The sequence below is a fragment of the Rhinopithecus roxellana genome, chromosome 20 (assembly GCF_007565055.1).
Source record: "Rhinopithecus roxellana isolate Shanxi Qingling chromosome 20, ASM756505v1, whole genome shotgun sequence".
In the NCBI taxonomy this organism is placed as follows: Eukaryota; Metazoa; Chordata; class Mammalia; order Primates; family Cercopithecidae; genus Rhinopithecus; species Rhinopithecus roxellana.
The window spans coordinates 37,511,890-37,531,497 of record NC_044568.1 but is presented as its reverse complement, the minus strand read 5'-3'; the positions used below and the strand labels follow the sequence as shown (position 1 = coordinate 37,531,497).

The window sequence follows — 19,608 nt, the reverse complement described above, 5'->3', positions numbered from 1 at the left end:
GTTAAAAACAACAACAAAAAGCTAAAATGTTGAGGCCACTGGCCTGGCTCCCAATAATCAACAGATGTGGGGTCTGCAGCCAGAAGCTAGTTCTGACTAACAGTAAATTACATGTACTTAATTGCTATGCTGTATTGTTCTATAAGCCAAAAAAAAAAAAAAAAAAAAAAAAGAAAACAGAAATCAGTAGCTACCTGAAAATCAGAATGTGGAGACACTCACTGTACATATTTTGAAACCATCAAACAAAGCACAATATGTCAGAAAACAGAGCAGTATATTCATCCAGTGTGAGAAGAACTCTGCTCTGCATGAATGGTTTCTCCACTAGGACTAGAACCCTCCCAAGAAGTTGTGTTTATAATGCAAATCTCTGGGCCTGACTCAATGGAAATCAACTTGGAATCTCAGAGGTTCAGGACAGGAATCTACTTCACATATTGACCCAAGGAAAAGAGTTAATTGTGATTTAGGACAGAGGGAAAGATCCTTACATCCTTTTAAAAGCATTATGTCATCTCAAGTTTTTAATTACTATAAATCAAAAGTATCTGAGACAGGTCACAATCAATTTAGAAAGTTTATTTTGCCAAGGTTAAGGTCACATCCATGACACAGCCTCAGGAGGTCCTGACAACATGTACCCAAGGTAGTTGGGATACAGGTTGGTTCTATGCATTTTACGGAGATATGAGACATCAATCAATACATGTAAAATTTACACTGGTTCAATCCAGCAAGGTGGAACAACTCAAAATGACAGCTTCTAGGTCATAGGTAGATTTAAAATTTTTCTGATTGACAATTGGTTGAAGGAGTTATTATCAATACAAAAGAATGCCTGGATTACTTCAAGTGGTTGTAGGGACCAAAGTTTTATCATGCAGATGAAGCTTCCAGGTAGCAGGCTTCAGAGAGAATACATTGTGAATGTTTCTCATAAGACTCAAAGGAGTCTGTTCCAACAGTAATTCCAAAAGGGAGGAGGGCATAAAGAGTCCTGTCCAGCTCCCCATTCCCATCACAGCCTGAACTAGCTTTTTCAGGTTAACTTTGGAATGCCCTTGGCCAAGAGGAGGGCAAGGACTCATGGTTGGGGGGACTTAGAATTTTATTTTTGGTTTACGTTACAAAAGTAATACGTATTCACTATGAGAAATACACCTCTTTAACCACACAACTCAAAGAGACATTTCAGAAGGCACAGAAGTGAGAAGGCTGGGCTTTTAGGATGATACAAAGAAGTGTTAAGAAGTTAATTAGCACCTGCATTCTAAAGAGCAGTCAGTTACAATTTAGGACAGACGGAGGGGTCAAACACTGAAACACCCTCAGAACAGCCTGGAAAATTGCGAAAAGATAACAGCTTAAAGTTTATTAGTTTATTTTTGTGAGCATTTAAACCTATATTTTGTAGTATTTCTATGATTCTTTTCTAATTCCCTCTAGTTAGGGTGTGTCTTGTGTGAATGTGTGTCTGTATTCATAGAAACGCATGAAAAATATAGTTGTTAATATTATATGAATAATAAAAAGATTAATTATTTTGGTAAGCACCTGTGTCCTGTAGACTCTTAATTTACATAAATAAGCCTAAAGTAGGCTGAATTTTTTTCAACCACCTTTATTTGGTGGCATATCCCCCACACTATCTTTGTCTCTGAAAGGAATAAAAACATCTATAGCAGTGTTTTCTAAATTGTGGACCACACAGGCTACTTATGAAGCAGCACACTGTAAGCTGGTTCAACATAAAGATTCCCAGGCCCCCCACATGAAGAACTGAACACAGAATAATACATATCAACTCGTAATAATTAACATTACTAATTAACCAGTAATTAAATCGTTATGTGGCACAGAGGAAGCTCGCAAATACGTTTACTACACAGACAGTCCCTGACTCACGATGGGTCAACTTAAGAATTTTTGACCTTTATGATGGTGGGAAAGTGATCTGCAGTCAGTAGAAACTATTTCATTTTTGAATTTTGATTTTTTTCCTGAGCTAGTGATATGTGATATAACACGCTTTTTCAATGCTGGGCTGAGGGAGTGAACAGCAGCTCCCTGCCAGTCATGCCATTGTGAAGCTAAACAACCAGGTGTAGTGGCTTACTCCAGGTGAGGTGGCTCACGCCTGTAATCCTAGCACTTTGGAAGGCCAAGGCAGGTGGATCACCTGAGGTCAGGAGTTCGAGACCAGCCTGATCAACATGGTGAAACCCCGTCTCTACTAAAAATACAAAAATTAGTTGGGGATGGTGGTGCACACCTGTAATCCCAACTACTCAGGAGACTGAGGCAGGAGAATTGCTTAAACCCGGGAGGCGGAGGTTGTAGTGAGCCAAGATCACAACATTGCACTCCAGCCTGGGGAGACAGAGTGGGACTCTATCTCAAAACAGACAGACAAACAAAACTCTACAATGCCCTCTGGTACCAGATGATTTTGCCCAACTGTAGGCTAATATAAGAGTTCTCATCTCATGTACCCCCCCAAAATATATATACTTACTATGTACTCACAAAAAAAATTTTAAATAAATAAAATTTCAAACATTTGAAAAAAAGAGTACTAGGCTGAGCTCTGGTGTTAGGTACAGTAGGTTAGGTATATTAAATGCATTTTCTGCTTATGATATTTTCAACTTACTGTAAGTTTATTGAGGTGTAATCCTATCATAAGGCCCAAGCATCTATATTCAGTAAATATTTTCAAATATTATCTCTAAATGTATCAATACAACAGCCCCAGTTTAGATTATCTCACTCAATCCAAAAAAGTGGTTCCATTATTGTTGCTTTTTTACCTGTGAGGCAACTATTAGGTTGGTGCAAAAGCAATTGCAGTCATTGCCATTACTTTCAGTGGCAAAAAGTGCAATCACTTTTGCACCAACCGAACAGATACGGAGAGGTCAAACAAAAGGAATCTTTCCTAAGACCACATAGATTGTTGAGGCTCTGTTTTTGCAAGACAGAGTGCTTGAATCTGGGGATTCAAGATTAGGCAAATAGGCATGAAACTTACGGTGACAGAGCTTCTAATTTTAAAAATCTTTGGTGGAAACATTTGAAAAGCTCTAGCAAGTTAGGAAGTCCTATTAGATGACACATTTCACAGGGAGAAGCCAATAGTTATAAATTTGGAACAACTTTGAGGTCTTGCATTTTTCCCAGAATATACCATGCAGCTTCTGCATTTAATTCCCTAATATATCAACATTACTTTTTCTTTTCACATCAACTAGCTTTGCAAATGTTCTGGTAACACCTCAGAAAGTTGTATCATGGCTCTTACCGTTTTTAGAATCCTCTGGAATACTACCATGGACTCCATGTAGAGAAACAGAGCATTACAATGACCCGCTAAGCAAGTGGTTTTCCAAGTATGGTCTCCAGACCAGCAATATGAACATCATCTGAATTATAAACTCTGAGAGCGAGACCTAGAAGCTACACTTTAACTGGTCCTCCAGGTAATTCTGACATACACTCAAGTTGAAGAACCAGTGCACTCCATGAGCAGGAACAGGACTATTATATCGAATCAACAGAGGTATCTACGACCTAAAAAGAAGCCACGAATATAATGTGTTATATAATGCTTTCACTTCTTTTTATAACTTTACAACCTTCTGAGTGAGGTAAGATAATTACAAAGTTTCTAATTTTATAGAAAAGTTGGCTGAAAAGTTTTCCTAAACTATATATGCTTCAAGGTGCACAGAAAGTACTGTGCAAGGTGTACATCCAGGTATGCATTTTAACCTGTTAATATGTGCTACATCATGAAATCATCAGTAAGCCTATAACTCATAAATCTCCCTGTTTTCATCCAAGGCTTTCCATCATTATGGTATCTTGCCACCAAATAGTAAGATATTGTGACCAAAATAGTTAGGTTTTCTTTTCTTCTCCCCCACCACCCACCAAGACGGAGTCTCACTCTGTAGCCCAGGCTGGAGTACAGTGGTGCCATCTCGGCTCACTGCAACCTCTGCTTCCCATGTTCAAGCAATTCTCCTGCCTCAGTCTCCTGAGTAGCAGGGGCTACAGGTACCCACCACCACGCCCAGCTAATTTTTGTCTTTTTAGTAGAGACAGGGTTTCACCATTTTGGCCAGGATGGTCTTGATCTCCTGACCCCGTGATCCACCCACCTTGGCCTCCCAAAGTGCTGGGATTACAGGCATGAGCCACAGTGCCTGGCCAGGTTTTCTTTCTTTAGGATGGTAATTAAGAAATGTAGAATGCAATATAGTCTTCATGCTAATTGTATATATTTTTTATCCAAAATTAATACATCATAAGCATAGTCATTATAAATATGTACTTTGTTAAATTCTGAACAAGAATGAAATAAGCGTAAATTTTCAGGCAGGCAATTTCACAAATCCCTTAACAGCTGAGAGTTGCTGTTTCCTAGTCCTCCATATTCAATTAAAAGACTTTTGATTCTTGAAGTAAACTTCCTCATTCCCATTCATTATATAAGGCACTCATAATTCGGAACTTTGAATGACTAATACTAAGACCCCTGGACATTTGCTTGCATGACAGTTTTCAAATATAGTTGGAAACTAGGTCTAAGCATGCTTTAATCCATTATCAGGAAGAAGGCCTCTGCTTGCATGGGTTTAGCTCATTTCTCTTCCCAGTCTTGTTCAGGAGGCAAAAGAAGAAACAAGCACTGTGAGATACTGACTATACAAAAGAATCCTCTTATACATGCATTCTTACAGTAATGATGCTCTCCTTATTAAATGAATATTTACTGAACAACCACCGAGAACAAATTAATCTCAACTTTCCATTTGTGTCTGTCCTTTCTCCCTTATTTCAAATCTAAGCATTATCCTAGATTTAATGGAAAGCACATTTGGTATAGGGATCAGCATATGTGGGTCTCATAGTCAATAAGAGGTAGAAATTACAGCCTTAAAGCAAGTCACTAAATCTCTGAGTCTAATTTACTTACTTGCTTTACCCACTTCACTGTACCATCATGGAGAACCAATTGGGAACAAAGATATACAATACTATCATATAACATATGAAAATCTCATGAAACTTTAAGAAATCCTGAAAGATAATTGTGAAATAACTGTACCAACACATTAGGTGTCATTTCCTTTAACCTCAATCTGTGTTACCAGCATGATTTTTTATTCTTTCTACAGAGACCACTACATTCATAAAACCCATTGAAATCAAGCACAATTACTTTAAACATCACCATAAGGACACTGTTTCATCATCTTAGAACAAGACTATTAAATGCTGTATATTATACTTGGAGCTGACAAATTCATAAGAAAATAAATCGGGTAATATGGAATTCTTTAAAAAAAAAAAGAAAAAAAAAAAGAGGCTTCCTAGGCATTTGCTGGAATTCCATCCTTTGGAACTTGAATTACCTTGAATCAGAGCTCACAATATAAATAATTTCTCATCTCCATTTTTGCCAAGATAATACAAGATTAATGATCTCTCAGGTTCCTATGAAGACTTTAGAATTTCCACATATTTCATTATGTGTGTATATATGGAGAGAAGCCTACTTGAGACAGAAAAGAGAATTCCCTTCAGGATAAAATTTATATTTCAGAGTAGAGACATTGTGAGTCAAGGCAGCTATTTTTGTGGTAGTTCCAGACTCTACACATTTTTCTCTTTGATTTGGAAAGAAAGCAACATTTTCTTTCCAACTTAGACAGTATATGTCACACAAATTCACACACAAACATTCATATATTGCAACATATAGAAATAAGAGAGAATGAAGAGAAGAGTGTGTCTGTGTGTGAGAGAAAGAAAAAGAAAATGAATGCAAGAGGGGAAAAAATTTAGAGAATTTTGTTTCCTTCACGGATTAAGAGAAATATTTTTAGAACCTTCAATAGCCCACATTCATAAACAGTAAGTTAAAAACTAAAAAGAAAGGGAACTTGAATGAAGCTCTCAAAAGTTTAACTTTGTCATAGTTGAAAAATTGCACACAAGGAAAAATATGTATTAGTAGTTGCTGTGTGCAAGTCACTCCTGCAAACACCATACCAAAGATGTATGAGTAATGGTCCTGTCTTCACAGAACTGACCATCTAGACAAATATTAGAAGAGTTTGAACATCTCTTTGAATACTTATTTTGTGTTTAGCTGTTAAGTATTACAGAAGGATAGAAAACTGAGTAATAAATTCCATTTTCCATCCCTGCTAAAGGCATCCTTAATAAGATGGCCAAGAAGTACCTTGTATAAGTTATGACCAAATAGAAGAAGTACTTCGGATTTCTTTGCCTGGCTTAAGGTATTTTAACATAGCTTCGCAGGCTTCAGTCTGATGTGAGTGAATGAGAAATGAATGAAGTCATACCTAACTTAAAAGTGGTTGTTATCTTGAAAAAATAATTCATGTATTTAGTATGCAATGGTGTGCTCCACCTGGAGGTATAGCATCATGATTTTGTTCTATGAAAAGGCTTATGGTAAGAATGGATAGAGTCAAAGCTCAGCCTGGCTGCATATTTGCTGTGAGACTCTCAAGACAGTTACTTAACTGCATTTTCTTAGTAAAAGCAAAACAAAACAAAAACTTCCTGATAGGCTTTTCATAGAAATCAAATCAGATGAAACTGCCCAGTGTAGTGTTGGTCCATAGTAGGAGTAATGATGATGATAATGATGTTGATAATAATAATATAGATTTACTGAGCACCTACTTCATGCAAGACACTAGCCTAGATATTTTATATATGATATTATTATTTATGGACTAAAACTTATTGAATATCTGCTAGGTGTCATTTGCTGCAGGCACATTAGTTCTGTAAATAACAGTTAAAAATTATTTTTAAAATAATCAGTAGGATGTGCAGAGAAGGAAATTTACACAGTTGGATTTGCATACTTAATGAGTGGCCTCCATGATCCACAATTCACTCTCCAGACCACATGCTGCCTGCTGCCCCACGTGAGTTTCCATTTAACGCACCATGTTAAGCAATAAATTCTATTTTATAACAGGCTATTTTAAGCTATTACTCGAAGATTTGATCCCTTCTATCTGAGTAAGAGTCACTTATTTGCCCCCATGTCCTGCCTAAGTTTATAATGCCATGAAAAAATAAAAGATGTGAATCTCATATTTCATTGTCTAAATTCCACACAAATGAGTTTCCTCGAAGGTAGGCTGACTGCTAAGTTATTATTCTCATGCTTTCCATTATGCTCTTACCTCTGATGACAAAAATTTTTTTAAAAATTTATTTATATTGAGTCATCAAGTAAAAGAATGTTCTTGTTTAAAGTGAATTCCTCTTAAATAGCAAGGAGAAATTTGGATAGCTAAAGAAAAACAAATAAGAAAGGCCATGAACACTTTCTCAATTAAACTGTTAGCACTTTCTTCATTTCTGAATCAATTTGGTTCATGTAGAAAGACTGGAGATACATATCATCTAGAAGAAATTCCCTATTTGTCACATTTCAGGATCAGCAGCCTTGCCACTCCGGAAGGCAGTGCAGATCCAGTTAACATTCCAACACCAAAATGCCTCATGTAAGACCCAGAAATTGGCTTCAACACTGGGTTCCATGAATGCTATCATTTGCACCTGTTCCCTGTCACCATCCTCACAAACCGCCCTGTGCCCTGGTCTTGGCTGAACCTCTTCCATCCCACCTGACCTTTTGGCAGGAAGTTCTTTTGCCTGTTTCCTAACTGCAATTCAAATCTGCGGAGAGAACGTTGCTCATTTTCTTAGTTCTACCCTCCTTTCATCTACTACATATTTGCTGAGATGTCTGTCATGCATTCAGCCAGTCCTGGGACAGGCCCTGAAAAACAACAAGGAACAATATAAGCACAAGTTTCACCTGCAGAGACCTTATGGGAGAGTACATATAACAACACAGTGATTAATCGATCAATTAAATGTATGAAGGAAAATCCAGAAAAATATGAGGTTTGGGGGGTTTATTTATTTATTTATTTTTGAGACAGTCTTGCTCTGTCACCCAGGCTGGAGTGCAGTGGTGCCACCTCGGCTCACTGTAACCTCTGCCTTCCGAGTTCAAGTGATTCTCCTGTCTCAGCCTCCTGAGTAGCTGGGACTACAGGCGCCCGCCACCACACCCAGCTAGTTTTTCTATTTTTAGTAGAGACAGGGTTTCACCATATTGGCTGGACTGGTCTCAAACTCCTAACCTTGTGATCCGCCTGCCTTGGCCTCCCACAGTGCTGGGATTACAGGCGTGAGCCATCGTGCCCGGTCACATAACATGAAGTTTTAACAGACCTGGAGTAAGCAATGATACTCGGAAGCTGGAAGGGTAAATAAAAGTTAGAGTTGTCTAGGCAACGTCAGTTGCATATATGGAGGTTCTAAAGCCTTCACGCTCGAGGGATAGAAAGCAAATCTATGAGGCAGTGATAAGATGGGAGGACGCTGGCATGATTTATTCATGCTGAGCATTATCGGCCACATTGTAAATTTTGAACTATATCTGGAAAGCAATGGAGAAACACTGAAGCTCATTAAGCTGGAATTTGTCATGATCAAAAAGACCACTATGGAGGGTGGACATAGGTCCAAGTGAAATGACATAGTTTTTAGCCCTAGAATGGTGAGAAATGACTTCACAGTGGAGAAGTAGAAGATGGCTTGTATTTATTATAAAATGATTCAGATCTACCCACATTTATTTCTAAGAGCAACAGGAAGGTGTTGATGGAGATGCCATGTCCAAAACCATGTTTTGAAAATGCCACTCTTGCTACTGTGGAATCAGAGGTGAGTGGATCAAGAAGGACCAGACCTGTGACATGCTTTGAATCAATAACATTCAGCAAGAGGCCAGGTTTAATGTAATTGTGTGGACATGATCATGTTACATGAGATTGTGTCCATCACACCAGAGACTCTCTCTCTTGCTGCTGTGAAGAAGGAAGTTTTCTTATTCTGAGCTGCCAGATGGAAAGGCCATGAAGCAAGATGTGTAGAGTGGCCACTCAACACAGTAAGCAAAGGAACCGAGACCCTCAGTCCAACAACTTACCAAGATCTGAATGCTGCCAACAGCCAGGATACCTTAAAATTTGATTCTTGCCCAGTTGAGTCTCAGATGAGACCTCATCCCTGGATGAAACCTTGATTGCAGCCTATGAGAGCCTGAAGCAGAAGACCTACAGACCTTCCGAATGGATTCCTAACCTACATAAACTATGACATAATAAGTGTGTGTTGTTAATAGCCATAAAGTTTGTGGTGATATTGTTACACAGCAATAAACAACTGATATATTCAGTGTTAAATGTACTGATTGCTGTAAAGTTACCTCAATCTCATATGTCTATGTCACATAAGCTGTTTGAGGTGTAGGCCTGGAACTCAGAGGAAAAGTCAGAAATGAGATACTAATTTTGAAGAGTGAATTAAAAAATAATAATGAAAGAGAGGGTGGGGTCGTGGAAATAAAGGATAAAGATATTGCCTATAGTAAAGGTAATAGAATAATCAATCCTTTGTTTTAAACAGACGAACTAGCTTAATTCTGAAAATTTATCCTAAGCAAACACATCAGAAAGGAAGATGCACATTGATGTTTATTAATGCTCAGAGGATTCAGAAGCAGCATACTGACTAAGGTAAATCAGGGTAAACTATGACACATAGTGAATGCCTCAGAGCCAGGCAAAACTGACATTTATTGAAAGATCACATGCCAAGCAGAGCATTTTATCCTTTCACAGAATTTTTCTTTTAAAATCTTATTTTAAAGAAAAAGAAACTCCGATTCAGAGAGGTAAATTCGTTCTCATGGTTACCTAGTAGTTAGGGAAAGATCCACGAATACAACCCCTTTTGGCTTCAAAGCCAGAGCTTTTAACTTTGAACGCTTCAAGGACGCATCAAATGAGACACTGGGGAGCACATTTCTATATTCTCTAAGTTTTCCTAAGCCTGATCTTGGATCCCACATATCTAAGCATTTCCCCTTTAAATTGGCTTCTTTAGTAATGGAAGCTCTGCAGAACTTAAAGCACTATCGAGTTATCTAAGAATTCAGGCCAAATCTTAGAATTAATCAAGAATATATTTTCTGTTCAAAGCAAATGCCGTGTCTAATATGGCAGAATGTCTCTTCAAACCCCAACATGGCTCTTGTCTCTGAGGTTGTAGAAGAAAACTGCCTTTCTAACCATTGCCAAAAGCACAGCAGTAACTACTTTAATCATGATGTCTTGAAATAGCTTCTGATCAAATGTGTTTTACTCGATGGATATAATGTAAAAGCTCCCATCCAATATTTAAAACAATCATACACCTTTCCGTGCATTTGCCTGTTTGCTCATTTGAATATGTTGCCAATTGTTTGCGTGTACTGAATCGCTTAGATCTAAGAATAGAGAGATGATGTGGAAATGTTTTCCATTTTGCAGATATCCCTCTTTTAGCTATGAAGCAGAGCCCCCGCAGTTGTGTTGACACATCTCTGTTCTACTCATATGGCTTAACTTTTGAGCAGGAGACACTTTGTGCCTACTTCTCAACAGTTCCAAAAATTTTGAGAAGTCTCTGCAGGTGCCACAAAAAAGAATGAGATCATGTCCTTTGCAGAAACATGGATGGAACTGGAGGCCATTATCCTTAGCAAACAAATGCAAGAACAGTAAACCAAATACCGCGTATTCTCACTTACAAGTGGGAGCTAGATGATGAGAACACATAAACACACAGAGGGGACCAACACAAAATGGGGCCTATTGGAGGGTGAAGGGTGGGAAGAAGGAGAGGCTTAGGAATGAGAAATCATGGATAATAGGCTTAATACCTGGGTGATGAAATAATCTGTACAACAAACCCCCATGCCACACGTTTACCTGTGTAACAAACCTGCACATCTTGCACATGTACCCCTGAACTTAAAATAAAATAAGCTGAAAAAAGAAATAGCTGCAGGTGCTCTGAGTTAAAAGAAAACATGAAATTTTAATTGATATTCTTCCATGTAAATCTTAAGCAAGCACTGTCCCAGGTGATACCTCCAGACATCCCTGGGGAATACAGGTCATCATAATCTCTGTTATGATGGTCCTTCACATACTGGGTAAGCCTCAAGGTTGCAGGTGATCCTCCCTGCCAGACTTTGTGCTCCTTGGAGGCAGGTATGGTTAAGAAAGAACATTTAGAGTATGTATCCTTGATTGGCATATACCAAAACGTAAACATGCATTTTGTATAACACGTTGCCCACCAAAACATACCAGCAGGGCACTCAGGGTATGCAAGCAATCAATATTAATCAGCTTTAAATTTGTAGTGAGATTTTTATCCATTTCACTCCCCTTTTAACTTTTCTGATTAGGCTGAATATAATATATTAGTTTTTTTTATAGTACTGTATGTGTTTAACACCTTTCTGATACATGCTAGTATCTCTTTATATAGCAAACAACTAGCAGGCTTGGGGATACGACTTAAGCAGCCAACGTTGTCTACATAAAAGTTAATGATACTTATATGTTAACATATATTTTACATTTTATTTTATTTTTTTAAGTCTGGTATTTGTTTCTACTTATAGCAAGTGATACTAATAGATAAAGTTTCTTTTTTAAGTCACAATTCATTTGAATAAAAACAAGTATAACAGTTTTTGTTTTAATATGACATGTCCCATGTAGGTTAACGGCATACTTGACACCAGACCAAAATGCTAGACGTGAATCTGAAAGAACTAAGAGGTGGATTCAATGCTCTGACTAAGAAAAGTAGCAGGGATTTGCAACAGGACCTCGAGAAAGTGAACTCTTAAGCACAAAGTCTTTCTATCCGCAAAGACAGCTTTTATCTATGAGACTTCACTATCTGTTATTGCAGGTATTCAATAAATATTTATTAAGTGTATTTGATGAGAACAATTAGAGAAAATATAGAAAAGAGAGTTGAAAAAACATGAAATAGGAAGCAGAACAGAAAACAGTAGAAAGTTTTCTTAAACAAATGTAGTTTTAATAAGTGAATTTCTGTTAGAAAAAAAAAAAGGAAAGTGTGATTAAAACAGGTTAGATACCTCTAAAATATCCCACTGGTGTGGGTTGTCTGTTGGTTTAACTAAGAGATGATATTGATGATATGCTTGAAAAACAGCCATAACTTGGAAGTTACCACTTAGGTGCCTTGCGCTAGGTACAACTGACTTTTGAGCAACACAGATTTGACTTATATGCGGGGTCCACTTACGTGTGGATTTTGTTCGGCCTCTGCCATCCCTGAGACAGCAAGACCAACTCCTTCTCTTCCTCCTCCTTCTCAGCCTACTCAACATGAAGATAATGAGGGTGAAGAACTTTATAATGCTCAACTTCCACATAATGAATAGTAAGTATATTTTATCTTTCTTATGATTTTTTTTTTTTTTTTTTCTTTGAGAGGGTGTCTCACTCTATACCCAGGCTAGAGTGCAGCGGTGTGATCTCGGCAACCTCCACCTCCTGGGTTCAAGTGATTCTCCCGTCTTAGCCTCCCAAGAAGCTGGGACTACAGCTCTGCACCACCACACCCGGCTAATTTTTATTTTTAGTAGAGACAGGGTTTCACCATGTTGGCCATGCTGGTCTTGAACTCCTGACCTCAGGTGATCCACCTGCCTCAGCATCCCAAAGTGCTAGGATTACAGGCATGAGCCACCGCACCGTGCCTGGCCCCTTATGATTTTCTTGATAACACTGCCTCCTATGTAGTACATAATACGCACAACATACAAAATATGTGTTAATTAACTGCTTATGTTACTGACTTCTGGTCAACAGTAGGCTATTGGTAGTTTAGGAAGTCAAAAGTTATACATGGAATTCAACTACGTAAGGGGTTAGTACCCCAACCCCGGCATTGTTCAAGGGTCAACTGTATATAAGGAAAGGTCACCCAAAATAACACACATATTTTTAAAGTCACCTTCCAGAACCAGAAGGAAAAAAAAAAAAAAAAGGAGGGATGGTAGACAGGATCAACAAGATAAATGAATATAAGAATGGATAGATTCATTGATTCATTTAAATGTCTTGTTAACTTTGGTAGACCTAATTTCAAGCCTGTCTGGGGTGTTGAGATGAATAAATCAGCCACAAAACCATACATTGTGTATGAGTCAGTTTATGAGTACAAAGCAGGCAAAACAGATCTATGCTGTTAGAAGTTAGGATGTCAGTTAATCATGTGACTGGAAGGGAACACAGAATGAATTTTGTGGGGATGGTGCTATTCCGAATTTTTATTTGGGTGCTGGTTATACAAACCTGTTCAGCTTATGCTGTTATGGATATATGCATTTTATTGTATGGCTATTAAACTTGAATGCAGAATTTAAAAATATGTATGGGGAACAAGAAGAAAAATGTAGAAAAGCCTGAACACAAGAATTACTATCTATGTTCATGAGAAATCTAGGTTACTAACGCTCTTGGTGCTAGATTCATATCACATGGTCTCACTTTCTTTGCTGACAGTCTCCCTAACAAAGGCCTTCACAAGGCACTTAAATAGTGTTTATCAGAACTGTGAGATGCTGTAAGAGCAGCTCTTAAGACCGATACTGGTATTTCTCCTTTCATTTAATTTTGACATTGTAACTTGTTACATATACGTAAATGTATGGGAATTGTTTGATATTATTTCATTGTCACTTAATGGTAACAGCAGCTCTCATAATTACACAGGAATAGTGATCCAAAAAAAAAGAATCCTAGGGTGATTGTCATTATTCAGATTATTCTGTCAAGGTGAGAAAAAGGACAATAAAGACATTCTTGGGACAGAATTTTGCCCTTTGTTTTCAGTCTCGTTCATCTAGTTTTCTTTAACAGTAATTTCAAAAAGAACGAAGCATAGAAGACTGTAGGCTATCTGACATCCATTAATAGGATCTGTGAATATAAATGGATGGAAGAGTGACATTGCAGTCAGCGCGGAGTCTTTTTTCCTACTGAACTGAGAATATTCCTTCTCTCATTCTATCTCTCAGTTCAAGGAGACGCATGATCCTTTCATAAGCCCAGTAGAAGGAGATACCCCACCCCCTACCCTGGTTCTAACTTTCCCAAGGATTTAACATTACAGCTCATTGCTTTTATCTGTGCAGCAGTCAATGGCAGACGAAGAAAAAACTTTCTAGTTTGTTCACATTATAGTTTGAAGATATCTACTACATAGTTCTGACATTCACACCATGCCTAACCCTAAGGAGCCAAGATCTTTCACAAGGCAGACACAGGAGTGATAGTCTATTCTTGTGTTTATATATATAATATAATATATAAATTATATTATATAAATTATAACATTAATAAATTAATATAATAAAATAATAAAAATAACTGCATATAATCTGTGTAGATACAAATATTCATCTTTATACACTGTTTACATAGCCAGGAAGAAAGATGTTTTTATATCCTCTTACAGACCAAAGTTCCTTGGAATCCCCATAGTCACTGTCATCACTGTCACCGAAGGCATCCAGGAGACTACTTCATATTTCTCAGGAAATGTTTGTTTTTAAGTAACATGATACATCCCTCCATTTTTTTGAGTTGTCTTCTATAGATAGATGGAAGTACCATTGAAGCCAGAGATGGGAAATGTCTAAAGATCAGTATGTTCGTAGAACCAAAGACTAAGAAAACCAACAAGAAAGTCCACAGTCTCTCACTTTCTCTTGTCTTGGTTGCCTGTTCCATCTCCACCCACCTCTGTGGGTCCTGGCTTTACCTTTTTACTTTAATAAAGGATCATGTTTGCCTAATGGCTCCTAAGTTCACATATGTTTATGTTGAGCTACTTGCAAAGGTACAGTTTCAACATCCTCCTAGTTTTCCTGGCAAATACCTGTGGTTGAGACTAATTCAACAAGATTTGGTGGAATGTCTGCCTGTGTCCCAGAACAGAAGCAACCGTATATGCTAACTGCTGGTATTTCACACTGACAATAGGAAGATGCATAGTAACTAGAGTGTATACACAGAATGAGTTAGGTAGACACTCAGTGAATGTTGGACATTCAGTGCAGACTTGAAACAGGTTAGGGGGTTGATGACTACAAGATATTCATTACGGTATTCATTCCCTTTTTCACACAAACTTTCAAACAATAGGAATAAGTAGGTCACATTGGTAATGATAACTTAGCAAACAGATTGTCCATGAACACATTTTAAAGGATAGGAGTAGGAGGACCAATTTTGAGCAGAAGAAAGGAAAGATAAAATCTTCTTGTGTAGCATTTCTCAAAGTCATTTAGGTCTGACAGCATTTTAAGATGGCTCTTATATATAATGTGATCATTGGAGCTGACTCAGTACTTCTGTTCATCTATAAACTGACTGATTGCTTTCTGTTCATCTATAAATTGACTGATTGCTTTCCATTCTGTGTTTTCTGCCATTATTTTATGTGATAACAAAGGAATGATATCTTTACAATGTCTTACGAATTGTTGATAGGACTCCTGTAGTCAATGTGTTGGTTAAACTAATTAAAACGTGTTTCTTTAATGTGTTAAATTATCTGAGAAATACAATAATCATGTACACTGTAAAGCACTGCTTAATATACAGTACACATCTTTCTTATAACCTATTAAGTAATCATTTTCAGAAACTTGCTTAACCTCTATATATCTATTTCCTCATCTGCAAATTGAGAAAAATAAGTGTTAACATCATGCAATAAAAATCAAATGATTATAAATTAGTACTTAAAAGTGTGCTGAGAAAAGAATAAGTTCTGAATTAATGTTAGCTATCACTATAGTAAAAATATTTGTTAACATATTTGGAAAAAGTAAAAGAGGTTCTCACATGATAAAGAAGTGGGATTTATTCTTGGAATGCAGCACTTGTTCAAAATAAAAAAAATTAATCAATATATTCCCTCATATCAACAAGGTAAAGAAGAAAACTTTATGATCATATAAGCTGATACGCAAAAAGCATTTAACAAAATCTAACACCTATTCATGATAAGGCTCTCAGCAGATCAGAAACAGAGGAGAACTTCCTCAACTTGATAAAGAAGGACTAACTATTAAAAAAAATCAAAAAACAAAACAAAACAAAAAAAAAAAACACAGCTCTCAATTTAAAAATGGGTAAAAGACTTGAATAGACATTTCTCAAAAGAAGGCATACAAATGGCCAACAGGAATATTAAAAAATGTTCATTCATCAGATACAGTGACAAAAGCAAGATTCACTTTTTTAAAATTGAGAAGTTAGGCTTTGTTAAAATTAAAAACTTCTGCTCTGTGAGAGACACTGTTAGGAAAATCAAAAGAGAAACCATAAACCAGGAGCAAATATTTGCAAACAAATATTTGATAAAGAATTTGAATCTAAAATATACAAAGCAATCTTAAAAATCAAAGAACTTAAAACAGAAGTACCATTCAACCCAGCAATCCCATTAATGGTTATATACCCAAAGGAAAATAAATCATTCTACAAAAAAGACACGTGCATTTGTTATGTTCATTGCAGAATGATTCACAATAGCAAAGACATGGAATCAATCTAAGTGCCCATCAAAGATGGACTGGATAAAGAAAATGTGGTACATATACACCATAGAATACTATGCAGCCGTAAAAAAGAAAAAAGTCATGTCTTTTGTAGTAAAATGGACGTAGTTGGAGGCCATCATCCTAAGTATGTTAACACAGAAACAAAAACAACAAACACCACAGGTTCCAACTTACAAGTGGGAGCAAAATATTGGGTACACATGGACACAAATATGGGAACAATACACACTAGGAACTCTGAAAGAGAGGAGGGAGAGAAGGGAAGAAGGACTGAAAAACTACTTATTAGGTACTATGTTCATTACCTGGGTGGTGAGATCAATTAAACCCCAAACCTCAGCATTATACAATATACCAATATAACAAACTTGTATACAGACCCCTTGAATCTAAAATAAAAGCTGAAATTTTATTTTTAAATATCTTACAACTCAAAAACAAACATACATCCCAACTTAAAAATGGACAACAGGTCTGAACACACCTCAACAAAGACGATATGCAAATGACAAACACGTATGAAACAATTATCAACACCATTTGTTATTAGGACACTGAAAATTAAAAATGAGCCACCACTGCACAGCTATTATTAAAATGGCTAAAATCCAAACACTTGACAATACAAACTGTAGGTGAGTATTTAAAGCAATAGGAACTATTCATATCATTTCCAATGACAGGTACCAGGGCTCCCTGGAGAAACGGTCTATTCTAAAATTGGGGCAATAAATATAATGATGAGCCTGGAGTATCTTGTAGTTCCTGCAACATCTCGAAGTGCAAGAAAGTAAGGAAGTGCTAAAAAATATATTTTTAAAAAATGTTGGGGGTATGCCTAAGAGACATAGGGGCTGAGAATTTCAATGGCCTCATTTACCTAGCGAGTAAAAATGAGCAATGAAATAAAGCTATATTGAATTATAACCCTAAGCATTAAGATTAAAAAGAGAAAAACTTGAGTCCATTATAATGAATGAAAGAAAGAAAGGAAGGGAGAGAGGTGGGGGAGGAAGGTCGGAGAGGGAGAGAGGTGTGGAGGGAGGGAGAGAGGGAGGAGGAAGAGGACGGAAGGAAGGAAGGAGGAAGAGGAAGGGAGGAAGGATGGATGGAAGGAAGGAAGGAAGGAAGGAAGGAAGGAAGGAAGGAAGGAAGGAAGGAAGGAAGGAAGGAAGGAAAGAAGGAAGGAAGGAAGTGAGGGAGGGAAGGAAGGAAATCTGCCATGTGAAAGAAATTCACATGAATTACATAGATAATTATGGAGGGTGATAAGCATCACTTCCTATTGTTTAGGTATGTGCTGCACATAGTGACTTCCTTCTAAAGGGTACAGTATGAAAAAGAGGGTAGGAGTAACTTTACACAGAGAAACCTGACAAACAATATCTCAGCCACTTGATCAAGGTTAACATCAACCATGATAAATCCTATTGATAGTATGTACCCTTGTGATATGATGAAAATGGCACGTTTACCTCTGTGGTCTTCCTCCCCAAACATGTGACCCCAGGCAAATTATGAGAAAAATATCAGACAACTCTCAATTGAGGGGCATTCTACAAAAATACATGACCCATGTTCATCTGTCAAGGTCATCAAAAGCAAGGAAAATCTGAAAAAATCATTAAATAAAAGACATTAAATAAAAAACTGAAAAAACTGTCGAGTTTAATAAATGTTGTGTCAACATTGGTTCATTAATTGCAGCATATATATCATACTAATGAAATACATTAACAAGAATAGAATGTTGGTGTGAGGTATTTAGAAACTATCTTTATAATTTTACTTTTCCATAAATCTAAAACTATACTAAAATTTAAAAGTTGATTTAAAAAACAAAAGAGGTTCCAGGCACTGAAGCACAAAATTTCCTAATTTAAAAAAAAAAAGTCATAGCTGGAAAGAGATTTTTGCTTTTTATCTTATCTATAGATAAGACCCTAAGCTCAGGTTGATACAGCGACAGAGTAGTTATAGAAAGGAGAGCACTAGTACCTGATTTAATATGTCTCTGATTGGTTTTGGATCTTAATTCTAGTAATTCTTAATTCAGTAAACTTGACCATGCAAAGAGCATTCGTTTGCTAGGGCTGCTGATATGGTTTGGCTCTGAATCCCCACCCAAATCTCATCACGAATTGTAATCTTCATGTGTCGAGGGAGAGACCTGGTGGGAGGGGATTGGATCATGGATCATGGAGACGGTTTTCCCCATGCTGTTCTCATGATAATGAGAGTTCTCTCTTTTTTTTTTTTTTTTTTTTTTTTTGAGATGGAGTTTTGCTCTGTTGCCCAGGCTGGAGTGCAGTGGCCGGATCTCAGCTCACTGCAAGCTCCGCCTCCCGGGTTTACGCCATTCTCCTGCCTCAGCCTCCCAAGTAGCTGGGACTACAGGCGCCCGCCACCTCGCCCGGCTAGTTTTTTGTATTTTTTAGTAGAGACGGGGTTTCACCAGGTTAGCCAGGATGGTCTCGATCTCCTGACCTCGTGATCCGCCCATCTCGGCCTCCCAAAGTTCTCACAAGAGCTGATGGTTTGAAAAGTGTTTGAAGTTTCCTCTTTGCAGCACTCCATTCTCTCTCACCTGTCAAGCCATGTAAGTTGTGCCTTGCTTCCCCTTTGCCTTCCACCATAATTGTAAGTTTCTTGAGGCCTCCCTGCCATGCCGAACTGTGGGTCAATTAAAACTCTTTTTCTTTTTAAATAAATTACCTAGTCTCAGGTGGTGTTCTTTATAGCAGTGTGAAAACAGACTAATACAGCTGCCATAACGAAATTCCCACAGACTGGGTGGCTTAAACACAGAAATCTATTTTCTTACAGTTCTGAAAGCTGGAAGTCCAAGGTCAAGATGCTGGCAGACTTAGCTTCTTCTGAGCCTTCTCTCTCTGGCTTGCAGATGGCTTCCCTCTTGCTTCCTTCTCATGTGCTTGTCCATCTGCGCACTTGTGCCCCTGATGTCTCTTTGTGTGCCCAGATTTCCTCTTCTTGTAAGGACACCATTCAGACAGCATTAG

At 37.5% G+C, this 19,608-nt stretch overlaps 1 protein-coding gene across 1 annotated transcript in view; it reads right to left on the bottom strand.

The window, feature by feature from the left end:
• Positions 1 to 19,608, bottom strand: part of CDH8 (cadherin 8) — a 386,466-nt gene that overhangs the window by 218,317 nt on the left and 148,541 nt on the right. The gene's annotated exons all lie outside the window — the stretch shown is intronic.